General features: G+C 39.3%; 1 protein-coding gene across 4 annotated transcripts in view; it reads left to right on the forward strand.

Moving 5' to 3' along the window:
• The window catches only part of LOC124721942 (oxysterol-binding protein-related protein 11-like), a 191,102-nt gene that overhangs the window by 163,147 nt on the left and 3,562 nt on the right, over positions 1-24,393 (forward strand). The window lies entirely within an intron of this gene.

Below are 24,393 nucleotides of genomic sequence, written 5' to 3' on the forward strand. Positions count from 1 at the left end.
TTGCCTTACAACATAAACTTATAAAACAACACGTTCCCACGTACAAGTATGCACCACAAAATGTGCTGGAGAATGATGAATACAAATTATACTGGAACAGAACCATTATAACAGATAAGACAACACCACATAACAAACCTGACATCATACTCACCAATAAAAAGAAGAAATTAATCCAACTAATCGAAATATCCATACCCAATACAACAAATATACAAAAGAAAACAGGAGAAAAAGTTGAAAAATACATCCAACTGGCTGAGGAAGTCAGGGACATGTGGAATCAGGATAAAGTTGACATTATACCAATTATACTATCAACTACAGGAGTCATACCACACAATATCCACCAGTACATCAATGCAATACAGCTACATCCAAACTTATATATACAACTACAGAAATCCGTAATTATTGATACATGTTCAATTAGCCGAAAGTTCCTAAATGCAATATAACATATACTGTACAGTTAAAAGGAAGTCACGCTTGATCAAGGTCCGCGTCACTTTCCATCTTTGACCAGACATAACGTCTGAGAAAAGAAAGAAAGAATAATAATAATAATAATAATAAATGTATTTGACATCAGTTCTTCTGAATGTGGCCAAATGTGGCAATTTTTCCAGTTTTTGGTCACATTGCATTGTCATTTTTATGAATATGTCAAAGTTCTTCACCTGAATTTTCAGAATATGTAAAAATTCTCTCATAGTAAGGAAACAAATTTTACTTAATATTCAGCAGGACATGGTAAAAAAAAGAGACATTTTACTGGTAACATTTTTATTATTCAAGAAATAATAACTCTTCAAAGGTGTGAAAAGGATTATTGTTAAGTAGTTTTTTAAGTCAAAATTTAAATTTAAGTGCTGAAATAGTTAAAACAGTGATCAGCAATGCATTTACTAATCTAATTCTGCCAAGCAATGAACTCCCACCATACAGCTACTGTCCTGTGGCTATAACTATGTTATTTTTCTTTGGTTCTGTTCTTACATACATTGGAGGTAATGGTTAGCTGCTGTCTTCTGCTATAAAACTACACTTAATATTAGTCAGAACCAACATATCACCATGTACACCTAGATTCTCTTGGTACAGTCCTACATACTCTCACATTTATTTCCTTTCATACCAGCAGTTTGTTTCATTGACCCTGGAAATAGCCCATATTTCAATTGTTGTTTTTGCTGTTATTGCCTCTTCGGTAGAAAATCTAAATACTAGTTTGCTGCAGCTCTCCACTCATTTCTGTCATGTGCCAGTCTCTTCATAATTACATCAATCTGACTCTGCTTATTCAGGGTGTCTAGTGTCCTGGAAAATCTGGAAAGCAGGGAAAACGTAGGGAATGTTTTTGCTCTGGAAAACTTGGGGAATTTTTGTATTTTGTCTAAAATGTCTGGAAAAGGCATGGTGTTTCATTTGATTTTGGGCAGAGGCATTTGCTTGCCTTCTCCTTGACTCAATGCCAAGGTGCGATAAGCAGTAATGTCTCTTTCACTAAAGCTCTAGAGTCCTCCAACACTAGTTACTTTGTCTCCTGGGTACCGTACAATATCTGTGGTCACCCAACCATTTCCACGATCATATGCTTCAAGGTTCTCCAACGTAAAATTAAACACAGCTCCACAAAACACTGAAGGGCTGTGCAAAAACGGTTGTCCACTCACTGGTTGAGCATTCAACTCAACATCATCTACAGCTTTATAAAATGTTAGACGAGAATGTCTTTTCCTCCTTGGTACTATGCAGCTGCCCTCCATCAGAGTTTTGGAAGCCCTAAACCTCTTCCCTCGCTAACTCCAATGCAGCAGCCAGCCAGACCACCCGGCCTGGCCAAGTCCAGGCAAGCAGTGCAGAGGTTGTTGTTTGTTGACATGGAATAGCTTGCACGCCTGTCACTGCAGCCTGACTATGCAACTCTGGTTTGTGTTGTGTTGTGATTGTGTGTGTTTCTGACTCAATGTAATGAGCAAGAATCTGTGATGAGTATTTGGTGTGGTTTACATTTACATCTGTTCAAACGTACTGCCTTGTTTGCTAACACAGTGTTATCACAAAAAGTGTGCTTTTAGGGGAGTTTGTGGCCTATTCAAATCCATTTATTTTATACCAGTAATACTAGGGCATGATAGGTAAACATACAGTACATTTGTTAGTTATATACATAAAAATTACTGTTGTTCATGCCAACATCTGTCAATCTCATTGTGTTGTGTACAATTAAGATTGATTATAGATCTTTAGTTGTAGGCATAAAATAGTGTAATTAGAACACTAACAAGCAGTCATTGGGCTTTGGTATGCTGTTGTTTGTTTAGTTAACATTGAGCAGAAGCCTGTAGTGTAACACAGATGGTTGGAGGGTAAGTAGGAACTTTTGAGAGGAGGTGCCTGGTGCATGGGGAGTGAGGTGACTGTGTAATTTCTGTCCTGAGTGGCTAACATCTCCAATCCAATCGAATCCAATCCAATCCAATCCAATCCAATCTTAGTCAACTACTTTCAGTTACACACATACAAGCAAGATTTTATTGGCTTACTTTGGAGGCACTCAGGGAGAGATATAGGTGAAGGGGGTGGGGTATAATTTGCTCGTAAGAAAGATAAAAGTGCAGGTCACAAAAATTTTTAGTGGCTTTCTGTCTTTATGAACTCTTGGCCACATCTCACTATATTGTGTAGTTGCAATCCTGTCTAATCCATGTGTTACCTCAGCGCTTATTCAATGAACTGGAAGTGTGAATTCTACTCTTGCTGGATTGAGGATCCAGAATTTTGTTGAATCACAGAGATCACATCCGAAAAAAATTGTGTCTGGTTCATGCTTCGTAAAACCAACTTGGAAAGAAGGATGCTGAGCTTCAGGCTACAGCCAGGTGTTACCCCAATGCAGTTGCATCGAGTACCTACTGCAGGAACTTCTGGATGAAGGGTGACAATCCTAGATTACTTGCAGAGGAGCCCATTTTGAAGACAGAGCTCCATTTGTGTCTGTTGGCTGCTGTGAGACACCAATCTTCTTGGGACATCGACATCTTGTTAACCTCTTACCAGATGTGTTCCCAGATAGTAACATTGCCTTCCAAGTGCAGTTTCAAAAGTCAAAGGCAAATTATGGCATTGTGTTTGGATTGGAGCTGTTTTTCATTAAACAACTACAAGAGATTGTTCTTGCTTGTGTTGAAGTTGTGACTGAGTTTGATGTAATTGTTCATTTTTGGAATAGGATGTTGGGCCATGTTTTGAGCCTTCAGTGTTTTTGAAAGAAAGTACGGCAAAAGATTTAGTTGAAGACTTCGAGGCACGAGCATTCCAATCTGAGGTAAATCTGAAAAGGCACGTTGTTCAAGGTGATCATGGGTGGCGCTAATGTTAATAAGACATTCCTAAGAGAACTGAAAAGGAAGCTCCAAGTTGAGGGTAATGCAGAGGGTTCTGTGCTTTTGGACTTTGGGACATGTGGCTTACATACAGTGCACGGTGACTTTAACACAGGTGGTACTAGCACTGGTTGGAATCTTGTTCAGTTTCTAAGAGCTTAATGTAATCTATTTAAAAACTGCCCCTCCTGCCAAGTTGATATCAACAGTATTACAAGCACTGCCATTTTCCTACAGCAGTTTTGTGCTGTTTGGTGGGTGGAAAACAAAATGTTATCAGTCTGGGCTCAGCAAATATAACAGCTGTTTAAAAATATGTAAAGGAAGTAGAAAGGGTAAAGAAGGAACAGAAGTAGGTAAAACCATAGACTTAAAGTTGCTACTGGAATTTTAGTCATAGCTACCAAGTAGTGTGCGAGTCCTTAAGGGGAAAGTTGCTGATAGCTCATCTTGCCTATTTTGAGACTGTCAATGCTCAGGTTGAGTCATTGTTGACCAAATATCAGTCAGATGCACCCTTAACTCCATTCCTCTATCCTTCCCACTGGTCTAGTCAGAGAATTAAACAGAACATTTGTGAAACCAGAAGTTTGAAGAAACAGACTATCTTGAAAACAGATCTGAGTGCCAACATAAATCAGTTGAATAAAAAGATCTTGGTCAGTGTGACGTTTCAGAGAAAGATATCTTGGAATTGTGAGCCTTACATTTATGCAGAGTGCAGTATCCAAAATTCTGGACAAATTCCCCCTGGTTTATTTTTTTATGAAGAGCATTCCACATTTAGTCCCGCAAGTGGCAGTTAACACTGAACATGAGAAGAGACAGTTAGGCATAGAATTGATACATTTTACTACCTTAATTTTCTTTGGTTGTCATGAGGCTGATGCTATTGCTCATGAGTTCCAAAATCTAGTGGAGATCATGTCAAGAGAGGAAATCCTCAAAGAACTTTATGGGGATCGTATTCGCATCAACCAGTTCTGGATGGTGGTCATTGGGGTCAAAAGTGTACATGAAAATGTGAAGAGTTGTTTGCAGTCTCTTCCAAGGCAAAGTCAGTCTTGAAAGAGGTTTCTCTGACAATTTCATTCGAAAGTGAGTAAAAAAAAGTCTAGAGCTCTGCAGAGCCTGAAAACAAAACTTGTGGAAAGTGCTGAGAAAGAGGTTTCTTAGATTGAAGTAGTACTCTGTCACTAGAAACTACCTGCTTGTGACTTTACTTAATGTCCATGTATGCGTCCTTATCAGATTAGTCTCTTACTGTGTCTTCCATAAGCCTTTTATTCAGATGGTATTTGGATTTTATTCTTATATCTCTTTGTAAAAACTGTAATTTCTTATTGAAATAGATAATGGTCTTCTTTTGTAAGTCTGTGTGCTCCCAGAAGCTGATTATTCCCAATATAAATGTTTATTAATAATGTTTTACTTTCTTTGCAACCTAGTCTCATTCTACTCTGTCCTGTCACATTAATGTGACCACCTGTCAAAAGCCTGTATATGGTTCCCAAGAATAGATGCATACTTGTGGTGATCCATTGTGCCTTCCAGAATGACGAGATCACCCAGGAAATGCCATGAAAACATTTTTGGCCTGGACCCTTTCATCTGAAAAGGCCACTTGTCGCACTCAGTGGACATCCAGTTGCTGTATTGGCTTACAAAATTTCAGCCTTTGTTGTCAATGAACAGCAGTGAGCATAGGTGCATGCACTAGGTGCTTGTTGCGGAAGCCCATCCACGGCAATGTCTGCTGAGTGGTCATTGAGGAGACACTGTTGATAGCACCTTGGTTCATCTGACTGGTCAGTTGCTGAACATTGCAACTCTATTTGCCCATACAGAACTCTGCAGCTGTCGTTCACTCCGTCATCTTTGCCAGTGGTGCACCCCTGTTGCCTCAACACCGGTTTTGGATAGAAATGTTACCGTTTGTGTTTGGTAAATTCATTGGTAGGACACTGTGCAGATGTCATCAGTCAACAAAGGACATTGCATACAGAACAATGTGTTAAAATATTGCTCAAATATGTGGTATCCATTGAAATAGGACTATGAAGGGATATTAAACATAGAAAAAGAATAACAGCACCAATAGTCACGTGTTTGTTTGCTCCACAAGACAGTGTCACAGAAATGTAGAAAATCTTGAACTGCCAGATGCTTGAAGTAGAGGCAAACTACTTCTAGTAAGACTACTTACAGTTTTATGTACCAGTATCAAGGGAGGACTCTAGGAATATACTACAGCCTCCTGCATATCACTCCTAAAAACTGCAAAGACAAGGTTAAACTGATTACAGATTGTAATTTCTTAGACTTTCCCGCCGATTTGATGACATCTCGTGGAAATCGGGTTTTCTGCTGGATATCAGCGTCTTCCAAACACGATATTTCGATGTCATTACTTGACGTCTTCATCAGGTGTTCCCTGAGACTGGCTGCTTGATGTACCGGGTCGCATATTTATGCCTGCCCGGTGCCTGGTGTTCTGTTTGCCGTTCCCTAGTTGGTCCGCACCCGCGAGTCGCACTATCCTGCCGCTCTAGGTGTTCCCTATTCCGTCCGCGCCCACTCTGGCCGCCTCCAACTGCGGTCGTGGCCTCCTGGTGTTGCCTCCTCAGTCTGCACCTGTGAGTGGCGCTCCCCTGCCACTCTGGACGCTCCCTATTCCGTCCGCGCCCACTCTGGCCGCCTCCATCTGCGGTGGTGGCCTCCTGGTGTTCCCTTTTCGGTCCGCGCCCGCGAGTGGTGCTCCCCTGCCGCCCTGGACGTTCCCTATTCCATCTGCGCCCGCTCTGGCTCTCTCCGACTGTGGCTGAGGCTTCCTGGTGACCCCTTCTTGGTTCGTGCCCGCAGTGTGCGGCTGTCTGAGATACGATCGCAGTTGGAGGCGGCCAGAGCGGGCGCGAACGGAATAGAGAACCTCCAGGGCGGCAGGGGAGCGCCACTCGCGGGTGCGGACCGAAAAGGGAACACTAGGAGGCCACCACCGCAGATGGAGGCGTTCAGAGCGGGCGCGGACGGAATAGGGAGCGTCCAGAGTGGCAGGGGAGCGCCACTCACGGTTGCGGACTGAGGAGGCAACATCAGGGGGCCACGACCGCAGTTGGAGGCGGCCAGAGTGGGCGCGGATGGAATAGGGAACCCCTAGAGCGGCAGGATAGCGCGACTCGCGGGCGTGGACCGACTAGGAACAGCAAACAGAACACCAGGCACCGGGCAGGCATAAATATGCGACCCGGTCCAGCAAGCAGCCAGTCTCAGGGATCACCTGATGAAGACGTCAAGTAATGACATCGAAATATTGTGTTTGGAAGACGCCGATATCCGGCAGAAAACCCGATTTCCACGAGATGTGATTACAGATTATTCAGATGCATTTAACTAATAACTTTTTCCCGCGCTCCATACATGAATGGAACAGGAAGAAGCCCTAATAACTGGTACAATGGGAAGTACTCTCTGGCATGCCCTGCATAGGAGTTTGCAGTTTGTGACTGTATGTACGGTGTGCTAGAAACTGCACAATGAGTGGCAGTCAAACACAGCACTACTAGAGTGAACTTGGAGAAGCCAGTTGCAGCACTACCGGAGTGACCTTGAAGCAGCCAGTCCCACCTCAAGTTTCGGGACATATGATGATGGTCATGGCACAAATCACAAACCAGCATGAGATCCTCACCTAGTGAGGATCGTAGTGAGCATTGGGGTGAGGAGTAATGGTGCAGATTAAATTAGCTGGTAAGATGTAACGGGCTTGTTTCATCATCGCTGGGCAATGCCGGTTAGTAGTGAGGTGGCAGCATACACACATCCTCCATCTACAAGGGCTATAAACATAGGTGTGCCTTTCTTCAGCCTATCTTCTAAGATAAATCATAGTGTCAGTATTTTAAAGTCTCGAGAATGTATAGGCAAGGCAGTGTAAGGATTTCCAACTTTCTGAAGATTGGTTTGCAGGAGTCTCTGGGTTTGCTCCCAGTAATAATACTCATTGCTCTCTTCTGGATTTTGAATGATCTCAGAGCAGTTGGAGAATTTCCCCAGAATATCACACCATATTTTACGTGGGCTTGTATGTAAGCATAGTACGCGCTGGTTAATGTTTTCAGGCTAGCACATGATTTAGGTACACTCAATGCATAACAGGCAGTACTAATTCTGACATTTACCTTTCCTGTATGTGTATTCCATTTCAGTTTATCTTGAACCCACAGACCCAGGAATTTGAAAACCGTGTCGGTATCTATTGGTTGGTTATTTACAGTGACAAGTGGCTGAGAGAAATTTGCATTTTGTGCTGTGTGAAAGTTCATGGAAGCTGTCTTTTTGGTGTCGATAGTTAATCTGTTGATTTTAGCCCAGTTGCTGAGTTGTTCAGTGGCCAAGTTCACAGCTTTTTGCACAGCCTCTGTATTCTCCCCTTTGAGGAGTACAGTTGTGTCATCAGCAAATATTATTGTTTTGTGTGCATGTACATTCAGGCTCCTGTCATTAATATACAGGAGGAAAAGTAGGGGTCCCAATACTGAGCCCTGTGGTACACCTTGCTTTACAATTTTATAACTTGATAGGATTTCAGTTATTGAGTTGGTTTGTCTATTCGTGTATTTCATGCTGACTCTCTGCATCTGATTGGTTAGGCATGTAGCAATCCAATTGTTTGCAGTTCCTCTGATACCATACCGTTCTATTTTTTCCATCAATATTTTGTTGTCAACAGTGTCAAAACCCTTTGACAAATCCAGAAATATGTCTGTTATGGGTTGTTTTCTAACTAACAGATCTAATAGCGTATTTATGCAATCATATACTGCAGTTTAAGTAGATTTGTTGCTTCTGAACCCATGTTGAGCTAAACTTAGTAAATCTTTTTTTTTCAATGAAGTCTATCAGTTTTTTGTACATTATTTTTTCAAAACCTTAAGAAAAGCAGGATGAGATTGAGATAGTCCTGTAGTTATTCATATCTTTACTACCACCTTTTTTGAAGACAGGAATTACTTCAGAAAGTTTCAGAGCTTCAGGGGGAATACCTGCCTGGAAAGAACAGTCACAGAGGTGAGTTAATGGTTCAGCAATTGTGTGTACACAATTTTTGATTACAGCTTCTGGGATACCATCAATTCCAGCTGAATATGAATTTTTTAACACTCTGAGGGCTTTTGCAACATCATTTTCAGTGACTTTGGTAATGAACATTGACTCTGCACATGTGTGATATTTTTGGTTTGCTGGTTGGTAGTTTGTGTTAGGATTATTTTTTGCCAATTTTTCAGCTATGCTTGTAAAGAAATTGTTGAAAGAGTTCACTACAACTTCAGGATTAGATATAGATTCATTGTTGAGTTTGATTTCTATGTTTGTGTTTGTAGCTTTCATTTCCCCTCCTTCCCTTTTTATGATATTCCACATTGCTTTTACTTTATTGCTGGATTTGTCAATGTACTCACCATTTTGCATCCTTTTCACTTGTTTTATCACTCTTCTTAGGATACATGTATAGTTTTTGTAGTATTCTGTTAGTTGGGGGGAGTCACTACTTTGTTTACATAACATGTGGAGTATTCTTTATGTTTGCAAGAGATTTTTATAGCTGGTGTAATCGAAGTCTTATTTCTCTTATTATTATTATTATTATTATTATTATTATTATTATTATTATTATTTAGTATTACTGGTTTTTGCAGAAAAGCCTCTTCAAAGTGGTGGATCATTTTGTCAAGAAGTATGTTGAATTTCATGTAGACATCATTGGCTGTGTACATCTCTGTCCACTTTTCTTTACTAAGGAGGGCATTTAGCTTGTTCAAGTTATCTTGAGTGAAAAACCTTCATAAAGTTTTAGGTGGCACTGGGTTTGAGGTATCTTTGCTAACATCGACCTTTAGAATGACAGCTTGGTGGTTGCTGAATCCTGCATTGTATACTTTTAGAGTTGGGTTAAGTTTGTTTCTTTTATGTAGGTGACATCTATCTTTCCTGTAGTTATTCATGCCTCTACATCCATACATTTCTCATAGGTCATTCCTGCTTTTACATTTTGCTCTTTCCATCAATCTCATTTTGATGACATAATTAATTTGTGAGCTTAATGTGAATGATAGGCAGTGTGTAGTGTACCAGTATTTGCTTAAAATATCTATTGCAAATAAATTTTACATTTGATTCATTTTTTCACAGTTTCAATGCCCATTTTTACTTCCACACCAGTGTCATTTTCCTCTTTGTTGAATTTCATGGGTGGTGCTCACATTCCGATGGCTTTCATTAAAATACTGCATTAATTCATTTCCAACTGTGTTGTAAAATGTCTGATCTGTGATAGGCTTGTGTTTGCAAATGACAGACTTATTTTCTGTGTCACTTCTAAGCCAAGAATATAAGAAAAAGAAGGGACCCCAGTACAGAAACATCAAAAGCACCACATTTAGTGTTACCAATTTCAGATGTATGTAGTCCCTAACTGTTTTCTCTTCATTAGATGAGGTTTTATCGATGAGTAGGGGGTAACTTTAAATCCAGTATTTTGTAATTTATCCTATAATATTGTAACAATCAAAAACTTTTTTTTTTAAAAAAGATCAGAGTAAATACATGTGGCATGCTCGTTTATTTCCAAACTATTTTGTGGTTCTATTATAGTTCATATTTGCTATCATCTTGGAGGAAACTGATAGAATGGAGATCAACCTAACATTTTCTTCTCTTCATTACTACCCAGTCTTAACAATTAAGGTTACCTTAGCTATTTTCAGTTTTTCCAGAAAGGTACTTGTTTTAATTGCTGTAGACAGGTTCACAAATACATTTTAAGGTGTTAATATTAACCTATCCTATTATGAAGATGTAGAACATTTTAATGAAAACACTATGATACTTATTTCTCTGCAGTTTGCAGTAAAATGGTGTATCCTGTATGCTGATGGACTTCCCATGAAACTTTGTCAAAGACTTTTACCTTATCATTGATCATTTTACCCACTGAGGAGAAATAGTAATTGAAAATGGAAGCATTTTCAAATTATTTATTTTTAAGAATCATATTATGAGCTGTGGTTAAGTTACTGTAGCATCACTCACACATTGCTTGAAAAATGTTGATTTGTTTTTGTGGTCTTCAGTCCAGAGACTGGTTTGATGCAGCTCTCCATGCTACTCTATCCTGTGCAAGCTTCATCATCCCTGAGTAACTGCTGCAACCTACATCCTTCTGAATCTGCTTAGCATATTCATCTCTTGGTCTCCCTCTACGATTTTTACTCTCTACATTTCCCTCCAGTATTAAATTGGTGATCCCTTGATGCCTCAGAATGTGTCTTACCAACTGATCCCTTCTTCTAGTCAATTGTGCCACAAATTCCTCTTCTCCTCAATTCTGTTCAGTACCTCCTCATTAGTTACGCGATTTACCCATCTAATCCTGAGCATTCTTCTGTATCACCACATTTTGAAAGCTTCTATTCTCTTCTTGTCTGAATTATTTATTGTCCATGTTAATTACATCAAGTATGCCACCTGGTGTTATTAGTTCTAAAGCAATAAAAAAAATGTTTACGTGACTTCACCACTCATAAGCCCAAATTATATCCCTCCTCCCCTCCCCCACCCCACTCATAACCATAAACCACAGAAATTCTCTTAGTGAGGTGATTTGTGTGCCTAAAAAATACAGGAAGACATCTGTGGAGAGGCCACCCCAACATATTCCTGAAGTGGGGTAGCAGCCTTTTCAGTAGCAGCAGGGTCTTTACTGGTCTTGTAAGATTAACATATGTTGTTACTGCCAGTGGCTGACAGCAAGGGGAAACTAAGGCAATTACTACTGAATGGCTCGATTATGGCATCCTCCATAATCAAAAAGAGATAATGCAGGAGTAGGTCAAATAATGATTAACAAAGTAGGAATGCATGCGAGATAGTATGAACAGCATAGTGAAGACCTTATTATATTCACGATAGAGACAATGCCAACACTCACCACAGCCGTAAAGTTTATATGCCCACTAGCTCTGTGAATGATGAAGAGATTGTAAGACTGTGTGATGAAATGACTCGGATTAAGTCAGGCAAAAGTTTAATTGTGATGAGGGGGACAGGAATTTGTTGGCAAGCAAAGCAAGAGAGAGAAAAAAACCATAGGGTAGCATGGACTGTTGGTAAGGAATGATAGGAGAAGCAGTCAGGTAGAATTGTGCACAGAACACAATTTCATAATTGGTAATATTTGGCTTAACAATAACGAAAGACTTCTGTATAAGTGGAAGAGACATGGGACACTGGAATGTTTCAGATAGATTATAATGGCACGACAGAGTTTTTAAAACTGGATTTAAACTATAAAATGCTTCCAGGGGTAGACTTGGTCTCTAACCGTAATGTATTGGCTGTGATCTGCAGATTAAGACAAAAGAAGTTACAGAAGGATAGGAAATGTAGGGGATATTAAAAGAATGAGAGGTTGATGAGATTTCAAAGACAGCATTTGGTGACTATTGACTGAAACAGGGGAGAGGAATACCATAGAAGATGAATGGGTATCTTTGTGAGATAATATATGAAGGCAGCAGAAAAATATCGAGGCAATGAGATAAGGTGACTTAGAAATCTGTGGATAGCATATGAGACACTGAATTTAATTGATGAAAGGAAACTATAAAAACACAGACATGTGAAAAAGTGAGATTCACAGATGTGCTGAATGGCAAAGGAGGACTGACTGTAGAAACATGCATGGTTACAGGAATGATAGGGGCACCTTCATGAAAAGTAAAGAAATCTATGGTCAAAATTTATGCAGCTATATAGATATCAAGGCTGCAGATGGCAACCAATACTAATGAAGGAAATTGAAAGCCAAACAAATTGAAGACACCATTTTGAAAATGGAAGAGGAAACAGATGAAGATGAGATGGGAGATATGGTACTGCAAGAAGAGTCTGACAAGGCACTGAAATACCTCAGCTGATCAAGGCACAAACAACACAAGTTATTTACAGAAAAATGAAAATACTGGGAGAAACTGATAGTGGATTATCAGTTTGCATTTCTGAGAAATGGACAAACACATCACCCAATACTGATACTACCACTTCTCTTAAAGATAGCCTAATGAAAGCTAAACCTATATTTGTAGCATTTGCAGATTTAGAGAAAAATGTTGACTGGAATACACTATTGGAAAATCTGAGGGCAGCAGGAATAAAATACAGTGTGGAAGATTACCTGCAGCTGGCACAGAAGCAAGACTGCAGTTACAAGATTTGGACATGAAATGGAGGTAGCAGTTGAGATGAGAGTGAGACAGGGTTGTAGCCTATCCATCATGTTATTCAGTCTGTTCATTGAGCACTATTAAAAGAAACCAAGGAGATTTTTGGAAAGGAAATTACAGTTCAGAGAACAGAAAAGCAACAACAATTGCTTAGTAATTGAAGGGCATCAGAACCAGATGATATACCTATAAGATTCTACAAAGATTATGCAAAAGAATTGGCTCCATGTGTAGCAGCAGTTTATTGTAGATCAGTGGAGCAATGAAGGGTAAAAAAAGTGCAGGTCATTCCAGTTTTCAAGGAGGATCATGGGACAGATGCATATAGTTATAGGCCTATGTTGTTGACATCAGTCTGTTGTTGAATTATGGAACATGTTTTACGCTCAAGAGTTATGAGATTTTTGGGGAACAAAAATCTCCTCCTAAAAACCAACATGGATTATGCAAACAGAGATGTTGTGAAACCCGGCTTGCTCTGTTTTTCCATGAGATCCGTAGTGTTATAGACAACGGTGCTCAGGTAGATGCCGTATTCCTTGATTGAGGAAGACATTTGACACTGCCTCGAACTGCCATTTACTGAAAAGAAAAAAAGAAAGAAAGAAACAAGAGCTTACCAAGTATTGTACCAGATTTGCTCCTGGATTCAAGACTTCCTTGCAGGCAGAACTCAACATGTCGCTCTCAGTGGAACAAAATCGACAGATGTAAAGGTAATTTCTGGGGTACGACAAGGAAGTATGATAGGGCTGTTACTATTTACAATGTATATAAATGATTTCTAGAAAGTGCCAGAAGTTGTTAAAGACTGTTTGAAGATGATGTGGTTGTCTAGAAGAAAGTAGCAAGGCCAGAGGACAGTATAGATTTGCTGAATGGCCTACAGAGGATTGATCAGTGGTGCAGGCTCTGGCATTTAACCCTGAATGCATAAATAGGAAAAGAAATCCACAACTGTGAAACTAAACTATTGATGACAAATTGCCAGAAACAATATCTAACATAAAATATCTAGGATTAACTATCCATAGTAACCATAAGTGGAATGACCCCATAAAACAAATAGTAGAAAAAGGAGATGCCACACTGAGATTATAGGAAGAGTCTTAAGGAAATGTTACTCATCCATGAAGGAAGTGGCTTACAAGGTGCTTGTTCGACTGATTCTAGAGGATTGTTCATCTATCTGGGATCCTTACCAGGTAGAACTGATAGAAGAGATAGAGAAGATTCAATGAAGAGCAGTGATCAAAGGATTGTTTATTTGGCACAAGAGTGTTACAGAAATCATCAACAAACTCCAGTGGCAGATATTGCAAGAGAGGTATTGTGCATCATGAAGAGGTTTACTATTGAAATTTCGAGTGAGCTCATTCTGGACAGAGTTGGACAACACATTACTTCCTATCACTAAAATGACCTCGATGGGAAAATTCAAGAAATTAGAGCCAATACAGAGGCTTACCAAATAATATTCTTCCCACCATTCATAAGTGGAACAGGGGAAGGGCATCAGTTAATGGTACCAGAAGTACCATCTGCCATAGTCCGTTGGGTGGCATTGGGAGTTTGATGTACATGTAGAAACTTTGAAGTCTAAAGGAATGTAGTCAAATTAAATCAGGCAATAATGAGGGAATTAGATTAGGTTTCAGGACAGGGATGATGTTGGTCTTCAGTAATTACAGTGATTAGCCAGCCTCTTTTTTGCAAGATGTTTATTGTCTGTATGAATTAACTGGTTTGTAAGTTTGGTTAGGAAGCTACTATCAACCCATGCTCCAACTGATCTGTGTACACAAAGATTACTAGGCATTCATTTTTTCCATTTTCATTTTACTGCTGCAGTTTCAGCAAAATCTTCAGCACGACAGCTGCTAATATATGCACCATGGTAGTTAACCCTTTTTACAGTGAATATTGGTACACCACTACTCGTTTTGTCTTTCCTGGAGAAAGCAGCAGAGGTTATGGTCTGAAGCTCACAAAAGCTAATTATGTGATCATAGTACTGGTATTGATTCATGACTGGTGTTTTGGATTTATTTACAGACGAATCTAAATCACTATTATTAGTTGTCAGAGTTCAATAATTTTGGTGCATTATGGTAAGCTCATGTTTCTGTTTTTGACCAATTATGGCTTGGTTGTAAAGTGGTAAAGTGCCAGGCTTTTTATCAGTCACTTACTACTTCCATTCGACTTTGTCAAAAGTGTTCCCTTATTCCAGTTTTATATTTCTTCAGTTGATCTTCTAAGATAAGTGGTGGGATCAGTACTACATTGCATGTTCCCAAGTTCCTCCAGCACCCAAACTAATCTTGACAAGGTCAACTCCTCATAGTCTTTCTATTCTTCTGTAAATAATTCATGATAATATTTTGCAAAAATGACCTATTACACTAATAGTTATGTAATATTCATACCTATCGATACCTGCCTCCTTTGGAATTTGCATGATTACATTTTTGTTAAACTTGAACATCAGGCGGATAATTTTTTTCTTAGTATGTTTTCCAAAGGATCTCAATAATTCTGAGTGTGTGTCATCTACTCGGCGTGCCATGTTTCAGCTTGGATGTTTTATCACTCTGTAAAATTCTCCTTACAGTACCATATTTCCCACCTAATATTCGTCTGCTTCCTTGTTCCTTTGCATAATGTTGTCTTCAGGTTTCTTTCTCTTGTCTAGCCCTTTCATATATATACCTTCAATCGTACAAGCTTCTCTTCTTTTCTTAGTACTGGCTGTCCATCTGAGCCCTTGATACTCGCATAGCTAATTCTCATTTCTCCATAGATTTCTTAATTTTCCAATAAGTGACATCCATCAATGCCATAGTTGTGCATACCTCTACACCTTTGTGTTTCTCATCCAGTCAGTCCTGCTTTTCCGTTCAGCAGATCCTGTGCTGTGTTGTTATGCAGGGTGTTTCAAAAAGAGTGACATGATTTTGGATATTAGTAATTATGAAACAAGGGACATGCCAGCAAGGAAATGTGTGTCGTTTGAATGGGCATGACCTAGAGCTTCAGAAAATTACTCGTGGATGCCAGTCAGTGTGTCTTCTCAGTTGGCAGTCAGTCAGAATTAAGATGATGATCCCTCAACAGAAGGCATGTTGTGTGGTGCAGTTCTCAAAGAGTGAGTCAGTGATTTCAGTCCAGCATGCTTTTCATCGACATTTTGGCATTGATGTAGCTGCAATTAAAAACATTCTTCATTGAAGAGACAGTATGCTTGTGCAAAGATAAGAGTCCAGGTCAACATTGCACTTCTGATGACTGACATGGTGGAAGGGATTTAATAAATATTTGAACGGAGTCTACAGAAGTCTACTCACTGTGCAAGCAGAGAACTGGCAGTACCTAATATGACTGTCTGGCAAGTGTTAAGGCATCGTTTGGCCTATAAACCATACAGGCTACAGCTAGCTCAAGCTCTTCGGGTTAATGATAAAAGGAAACAGGTTGCCTTCAGCAATGCTCTGCTAGAGGATATGTAAGGCAATACATTTTTACCATGTTCAATTTTCTGTGATGAAGCAACATCTCATGTTAGCAATAAAGTAAACCGGCATAACATGTGCATATGGGGACACTAGAAGCCTCATGATATTATTGAGCATAAAAGAGACTCACCTAAAGTGGATGTTTTTGTGTCATTTGTCATGAAAAAGTGTAAGGTTCCTTCTTGTTTGAGGAAAGAACGGTGACTGGAATGAGCTATCTTCTAATGCTCCAGAATTGGCTTTTCCCACAACTTCAGGAGGATTCCGATGACTTCATTTTGTAACAGGATGAAACTCCACCACACTGGCACTACAATGTATATCAGTTTCTCAGTGATACTCTGCTTCACTGCTGGATAGGGTGCATGGGATCGCAGGACACTGCCCTGCATTCTTGGCCTCCAAGATCACCAGACAGATGTGACCCCCTGCTCTTCCCCCCCCCCCCCCTCTTTGTGGGGATATTTGAGGGAAAATGTGTTCATATCCCCTTTATCCCATGACATAGAACATAGAAGAAGTGAAGAACAGAATAACAGCTGCCATAACTTATCTTCTAGATATTGTTTGTGCTGCTCTGGTGGACACACAGAGCATTGTTAAAATTTCAAGATTTTGTAGTTTGTTCTTTATCAGTAAATATGGAGTTTTGTAATCAGGTCATCCATTTTTCATGTATTTTCTCCTTTCGCCAATTAAATTCAGTATGTCGTATATTACCCAAGACTGTCTACTGGACCTTGTCTTTTTGCCGAGTTGTTCATCATCTGCATTATTAAATCAAGGCATTTTTGCAAAGAGTCTGAAATATGCTGTCGCTTAACCCCTCTTTAAGAAAGATGATTAGAGAGATGTTAGTAACTACTGACCATTTTCCAAAATTTTTGAAATGATGATTTATTCTAGAATAGTATGTCACCTTAGCAACAATAATGTCCTCAGAATATCGCAGTTTATTTTTCAAAAGATTTACTCTACTGATAATGCCATTTTCATGTTCACTCACCAAGTTTTACAAGTATTAAACACATTGCCAGAAAAAATTGCTACACCCATTTAGAGGTTTCCAATTCACTCAAGATCTATAGTTGCAACAGAGCATATGGAGTACATGAAATGATTACATTTACAGATCACCAGCACAAGCAATTCTTAGGTACGAGATATTGACCCATGCTTGAACACCAATATTAGTACGTGGTGTAGCATACAGGGGCAGGTGCTCACTTTTGCATCAAGTACAGGTGGCAAACACTGTCCTGGGATATGTTATGCCATGCCTGTTTAACCTGTTCTCACAGCTCTGTAAGAGTTAGTGGTTGATGAGTCACTTCTTGTCGCATCATATCCCCCACGTGCTCAACTGGAGACAAGTCTGGATATAGTGCTGGCCAGGGAAGTTGCTGCATATCTTGCAGAGCATGTAAAGTTTCGTGGGCAGTGTGTGGATGAGCACTATCCTGTAGGAACAATACACTAACCTTCTGTTATGACAACGCAAAAGAATGGGTCTAGCAACATTCTGTATGTACTAAGTGCTGGTTAGTGTCCCCTCCAGAAACACCGAAGGTGAAAGAGACTTGTAGTGTATTGTACCATAGACCATAAGTCCTGGGGTGCGGCCAGTGTGTCTTAGTGAATGCACTCTGCAAAACAGTGCTCACCAGTTCTACATAATATGCACGAACAACTATCACTTGTGTGCAGGCAGAATCTGCTTTCATTGCTGAAGAACATAGCGTGCCATTTCATGTTCCATGTGATTCTCTGGTGGCAACAGTTGAGCTGTGCACGTTGATGCTGTGGCGTGGGTCAGAGGTGTGCATGCCAGTAGTCCCATTGCTAATAACCGATTCACAACATTTCATGTTGACGTGTCTGCACTCACAAGTCCTCTTATCTGTGCTGTGGTAGCCGTACATTGTGTCACTGCTGCCCTTAAAATACGATGATCCTTTCAGTCATCTGATGGATTGATCTCCAGAACCTCATCTACAGCAGTGAGAATGTCCATTTGACCGCTGATACCAGTTCTGTTGTACAGCTGTGACAGCGCATTCAACTTGTGTGATAAATCTGTGAATGAACCATCCCGCTATTTGGAAGGCCACAGTTTGACACCTTTCAAACTTGCTCAGTTCACTGTAGGAAGCACGAGTGCATGTCTGTGGCTTGGTTGCCTGCTTACTTCACACATTTGCACAACACTGAGCCTTCTGGCTGCGAGAATTCTTTGTTAAAGAGTAGACACAGATGGCACCCTGTTAGCTATGCCACTACGCTATCTGTTGGCAGATTATGTTGAAACCATTATCAGTACATCTACTGGGTGTTGTTGTGTGCTGTCCTTAGGTTAGTTAGGTTTAAGTAGTTCTAAGTTCTAGGGGACTGATGACCATAGATGTTAAGTCCCATAGTGCTTAGAGCCATTTGAACCATTTTAGTACATCTACTATCCCACAGGGGGCATATGCCATCATCAGACCAAAATCAACATGCTCTTTCCAGGTGTACCATTATATATATATGACATTTGACTGTTGAACCATAGTATTCTCCTAGATAGATGGAAGTTTTGTGGGGTTGATGGTATGGCCAACCAATGGACATCATCATACCCAACCAAAAGGATGCAGAATGTTTTACTTAGTAATTCAACCAATATTATCCAGGGATGTAATTCTGCCTGGAAAGAAATCATGTATGGAGTTCACCAAGGCTCAATCTTAGGTCCGCCATTGTTCCTCATGTAGTAAACAAATTTACATCTAATATACAACAATCAGAATTAGTTGTTTTTGCAGATGACACTATTAATGTCATCAGTCCAAGCATATGTACAGAAACAGAAGAAATGGTAAACAATGCTCATAAATGTATCATTGGTTTTCTCCACATTGCCTTGCCCTTGATTTTAAAAAACAACTTATTCAGTTCTACACATACAAGAGTATTACACCAATGATAAGTGTAACACGTGGTGAGGAAATAGTAAACAGAGTGGAAACTTAAAATTCTTAGGTGTCCATATTGATGATAATTTAAACTGCGAAAAGCACGTTTTTAAAGTCAAACACCCCATTGTACCCCCTCAGATTTAGTGGTAACATGCCCCAGTGGGTAACCTGCCAAAAACTGAACACAGATCAAGCGTGAAAACGGGAAGGAGGTGTACTGAACTATGAAAAAAGTGAAATAGGAACAGTGAATGGTCCAAGCTTCACAAGTGTAATATTAAACTAAGTTGAGGAGCCGAGGCATCGTGATTACGTGGTCAGTGTTGAACTGTCAAATGGGTGAGCCATGTTCAAAACTCCCTAATACCATTTATTTATTTTTTTCACAACTTTATTTACTGTGCATCTGGTCATTGAAATGTTTGTTCCCTTCCTGTAAGCTCGTCAGTTGGTTATAGAATATGAGTCATGTGGTAAGCATACTTTACTGTCACAAGTAAACGTGATGAATAGTGAGAGCAGACAAGATACCACATAGATGGCTCACAGAAATGAAAACAACAAATAAACAGGTGTGAACTATGTTAACAACAAAGGAATTCAAGAGTCAAAACTTCCAAAACAGAACACAACTTCAAAAATGTTAAAAAATATACATTTTGACAGAGCACAGAGAACCTGTGTGATCGTGAAACTGTTTCATTCATTTGTTGCAACTTATGTGACAAACTATTATGTTTTCATTGTTTCCTTGGGAATGATCACATTCATGTTCATGTGAACACCTAAATCAGACAAGGAGGCATATCTCACTCTCTTACCAGGTATATAAATTCGGTGCATTGGTAAGAGCTTCCTATTATATGACATACGTACTGTAACTAATGCCATTTATGACACACCAGACATTTTTTTCCGGTGGAGGATTTGGTTGACTTGTTGCCTTCTCATCAAAAGTTTACGGTTCCCATTCACAAAATTCACATTCTTTCAGCTGCTAATAAAGTCTTTGCAGAATCAACTGTCATTATAGGTCCCTCCTTTACACTTCGCTGTTGCAAACGGACGTTACATGATGACACAGACACAAATTTGAATACAGCGAACAGTGTGGTAAAAAATAATAATAATTGGCAAAAGGGAGATTTCAACACAGCTCACCCACTTGGCATTCTAACACTGTGACCTCTTAATCATGACACTGTTGCTGCTACTGGCTGCCTTATATTGCACTTCCTATCCTTGGACTGTTCACATTTCTGTTATGCTTTTTTCCCCCACAGTTCAGTACAACTTCTTCCTGTTTACATGCTTGATTTGTGTTCAGTTTTTGGTGGGCTGTGCACTGGCCCCTCTTACCACTACATCTGAAGGGGGGGGGGGGATGCAATGGCGAATTTCCCTTGTTAGAATCATTACAAATCTGGGGTAACTCATCTTTGAGAAAGAAAGTCTTTTGTTGCTCATAAGCGCACTGTAGGAACAATATGTGATGTTCACCCATGGTCATCTTGTAGACATCTGTTTATGGAACTGGGCATTCTGACTACTGCTTCACAGTATATTTATTCCCTCATGAAGTTTATTGTAAATAATCCACTACAGTCCAAAAGAAACAATGATATGCATAGTTACAGTACTGGAAGCAAAAATGACATTCATTACTCCACAAAAAAGACATTCATTATTCCACAAAAAAAATAAAATAAAATAAAATTGTGTGGCATTGTTGGCTGGGATGCCCCATCCAGGGAAGTTTGATCACCAGGTTACAATTCTCCATTCTATGAATGGAGAAAATCTCCAACCCGGCTGGGAATCGAATCCAGGCCTACTGCATGATAGACAAACACATTACCACTCAGCTAATCAGGTGGACATTACTCCACGTTGAAGTTGTCTTAGCACAAGAAGGGGTGTACAATGCTGCAGCAAAAATTTTTGATCACTTACTCAGGAATATAAAATGTCTGATAGATAGCAAAGTAAAATGTGAAAACAAGTCCAGAGAATAATTTCTGTTATTGTAATGTGTTAAAGATGGTGGGTAAGAATTACTAACTCACATCTGTGTATTTAAGATAAATAAAGTTATAAATTTTTAGCTAGTAACCGTATTCAAAAGTGTGATGGACTGTAAAAGACTCATTACACATCATTACGATTTATTGTGAAACATTATCCGTCACTGACACTGCATGTGACAACATGTCTCAATGACACCAGTTTGTCTTCTGCAGTGTTCCTTTCCTCCACGGTAGTCATTAGTTGCCTAATGCTATCTCTGAAATTATCATGAACCTCTGCTTCTTTTGGCTTACACATGTCCCATTTTCTCAATTCTCCACCTTTCTATAATTTCTTTAGTTTTAATCTGCAACTCATAATCAATAAGGTATGGCCAGAAACTGCATCTATCCCTGGAAATGTTATGCAGTCTAAAATATGGTTTTGAAATCTCTGGTTCACAATTATAATCTGTCTGAAACCTTCCCATGTCTCCACATGTGTTCTGTTTGTACAGTCATCTGTCATCATTGTTAAGGCAATTGTGTTCTATGCAAAATTCAGCAGGCTGCCTACCCTGTGATTTCTTTTTCCTCGGTCTCAGTTCTCATAACACAATTTTGTATGCCTGAACTATCTGAATAAATTCTGTTATCTTGACTTATATTCTTTCAATCTCTTCATCATATGCAGAACTGGTGGGCATATAAACTTGTTCCATGGTGGTGTTTGTTGGCTTTGTTTGTGGTAAGATCTTCACTATGTTGTTCATAGTAGCTCACCTGCATTCCTATTTTCTTAATTGTGCTGCTTGTTTCAGCCCTGTTTGATTTTCCCTCCCTTACACACACACACACACACACACACACACACACACACACACACACACACACAGAGAGAGAGAGAGAGAGAGAGAGAGAGAGAGAGAACATTGTACCCAGTGCTTTTATTGTACTAAAATACTTTTGACGTGTGACATTTTCCAAATCATGATGTGTGTTGTGCAAGTGATCTAACAAATAAATATGGTGAAGCAGCTAAGGCAGGCCATCCAAAATATAACCGAAATGAGTAAATATATCAAGGTGTGGTGTTCCCTGAGGTATAAGGGATAATTTGTGACTTTCTTAAATTGAAATATATACTTTTTGTGGAGAACCTTTGGAGAGAACTTCAACGACATAATATGTTGGGGACTTGAGCAAATAGTAACAAGATAACAGTTCTGCAAGCCAGTGTCCTGCTGTTAGTAGAAGAGGTCCCACAAGCTCAACCCTACTGTTTAAAATCTAAACAAACATGTAACTTTGGTATGGTTTGTGAGATTGTTATTATACAGCCATATCAAGTGTTCAAAGTGTTGGTCTTGGACACTAATACATGCTACCAAGTATTAAATTTCATTTGGACTTACAGCAGCACAGACCTGTGTTATACATGTCCTCTCACGGTGTTTGTTTTCTTGTAGACCTCTTGTTTTAATCTCCTCCACCCAGATAAAAGTCCAGAGGTTTTAAGCTTGGTGAGCTTGCAAGCTATTGTGTCTATCCCAAATGACCAGTCCAACAATCTTCAAATATTCCATTAAGAAAGCTGGTAATTATCTGTGCAGAAGGGTTGGACATCTGTCCTGTTGGTACCACATGGATTCCATTGTCAAGAGGAATTCTTCCTGTAACTGCAGCAGCATATCTGTTGGGAACTTTAGATATTTGTGGCTATTTACAGCCCCACCAATAAAATAGGAGTTAGTGATGTGATTCTTGAAAAGCCTGCACTACAGACTGACTGACCATGGTAGTTGTGGGCACAGAAATAATGCACCACTTTCCAATTTTCAGGGACAGCATTTGCAGAACTGTAACCAATTTTGAATGTCACTGCAGTGCAGCTGTTGATGGAACAAAATGTGATGAGGATGAGCTGTGTTTAACTGTAGTATTTGCAGAACACTCCTTTTGCTGATCCTACTCCCTCATTCAAGCAATCTTGTAGTGAGACATGGGCAGTGTGTTACCATTGCTAAAATAATAGTTTCATTTCTGTTGTCAGTTAATGTTCTTTTTCATTGGCATATTTTATTCTTTTATTATTCACACTTTGAGTCTTGAAATTTTTGTACATTGTTTGCAAAGACGAATTGTGATGCATCAGCACAATCAGAATACCTTTAAGGATACAAGTGCACTGCTGCTCTAAAAGTTTGGCAAAAACCATACCCACTTTTTCAACTGTCCTGTACAATGAGTAGTGCCATGAGCAAGTTGTCTAATCACTATAACAGGAGACCACAGATTGATGGGCTTCAAACACACAAAATGTACCTGTGATATGTGTTTGCTTACATTTCTTGCAGTAGTTAAAACATTTGTGGGATTTCTTCTCCTGACAATGGTACAGTAGTTTGTGGTGCTGGTACTGCGTTACTATTTGATCAAGTTTCACATGTTAAGTTGTTGTAGTCTTCTTCAAACGCTATTTTAATGCCATTAAAAGTATATAGTTCTGTATATAGTTACTGTCATAGTTTGGTAGCTATAAGCATTAAAAATCACTTGCATATGTTAGAAAATTCACCACATTGTCCGCCAAAACTTAGCAAAAACCTCATCTTGATGTAATTATTCATTCTGGATGTATCTGGAATGGGCTGTCTTAGCTGCTTCATACTGGGTAACTAACAAATTTACAGATGGTTCACACAATTACCAATCACACTCAATCCAAAGATATTTCTAATATCATTACACGACACCTTTGTAAAAGTTTCTTCCCCTCAGACTTCCAGGTTCACTGCAAAGATAGGTGTACTAATTCAACATCATCTCAATTTATCCATAAATTCCTTTTTGAAGTGTGGATGAAAATGTGTGTCACCAGTCAGATCACAACATCTGGTTGTCTTGCACCATGCCATTACTCCAAGGATACAAAATAAATTTCTCAAGATCATCATACTGTGCAATAAAAAGCAGGATTTCACATAGATCTCTGTTTTTTTTTTTTTTTTTTTTTTTTTTTTTTTTTTTTTTTTTTTTTTTTTTTTTTTTTTTTACTACTACACATGACCTAATAACTCTAGATGATAGTGTGTATGTTGCATTTAGTGTTTACTACGGTTTTGTGGTCTTGTGACTCTGCTGGTAATGTCAGTGTTTCAGTGCTCTTTGGTCTTAGAGATCTTCATGGCACTTAACTTCCATTTTTGCCATAGCTTTATATGTGGTAAATGGCAGTTCACACT

This window comes from Schistocerca piceifrons, chromosome X (assembly GCF_021461385.2).
Source record: "Schistocerca piceifrons isolate TAMUIC-IGC-003096 chromosome X, iqSchPice1.1, whole genome shotgun sequence".
In the NCBI taxonomy this organism is placed as follows: domain Eukaryota; kingdom Metazoa; phylum Arthropoda; class Insecta; order Orthoptera; family Acrididae; genus Schistocerca; species Schistocerca piceifrons.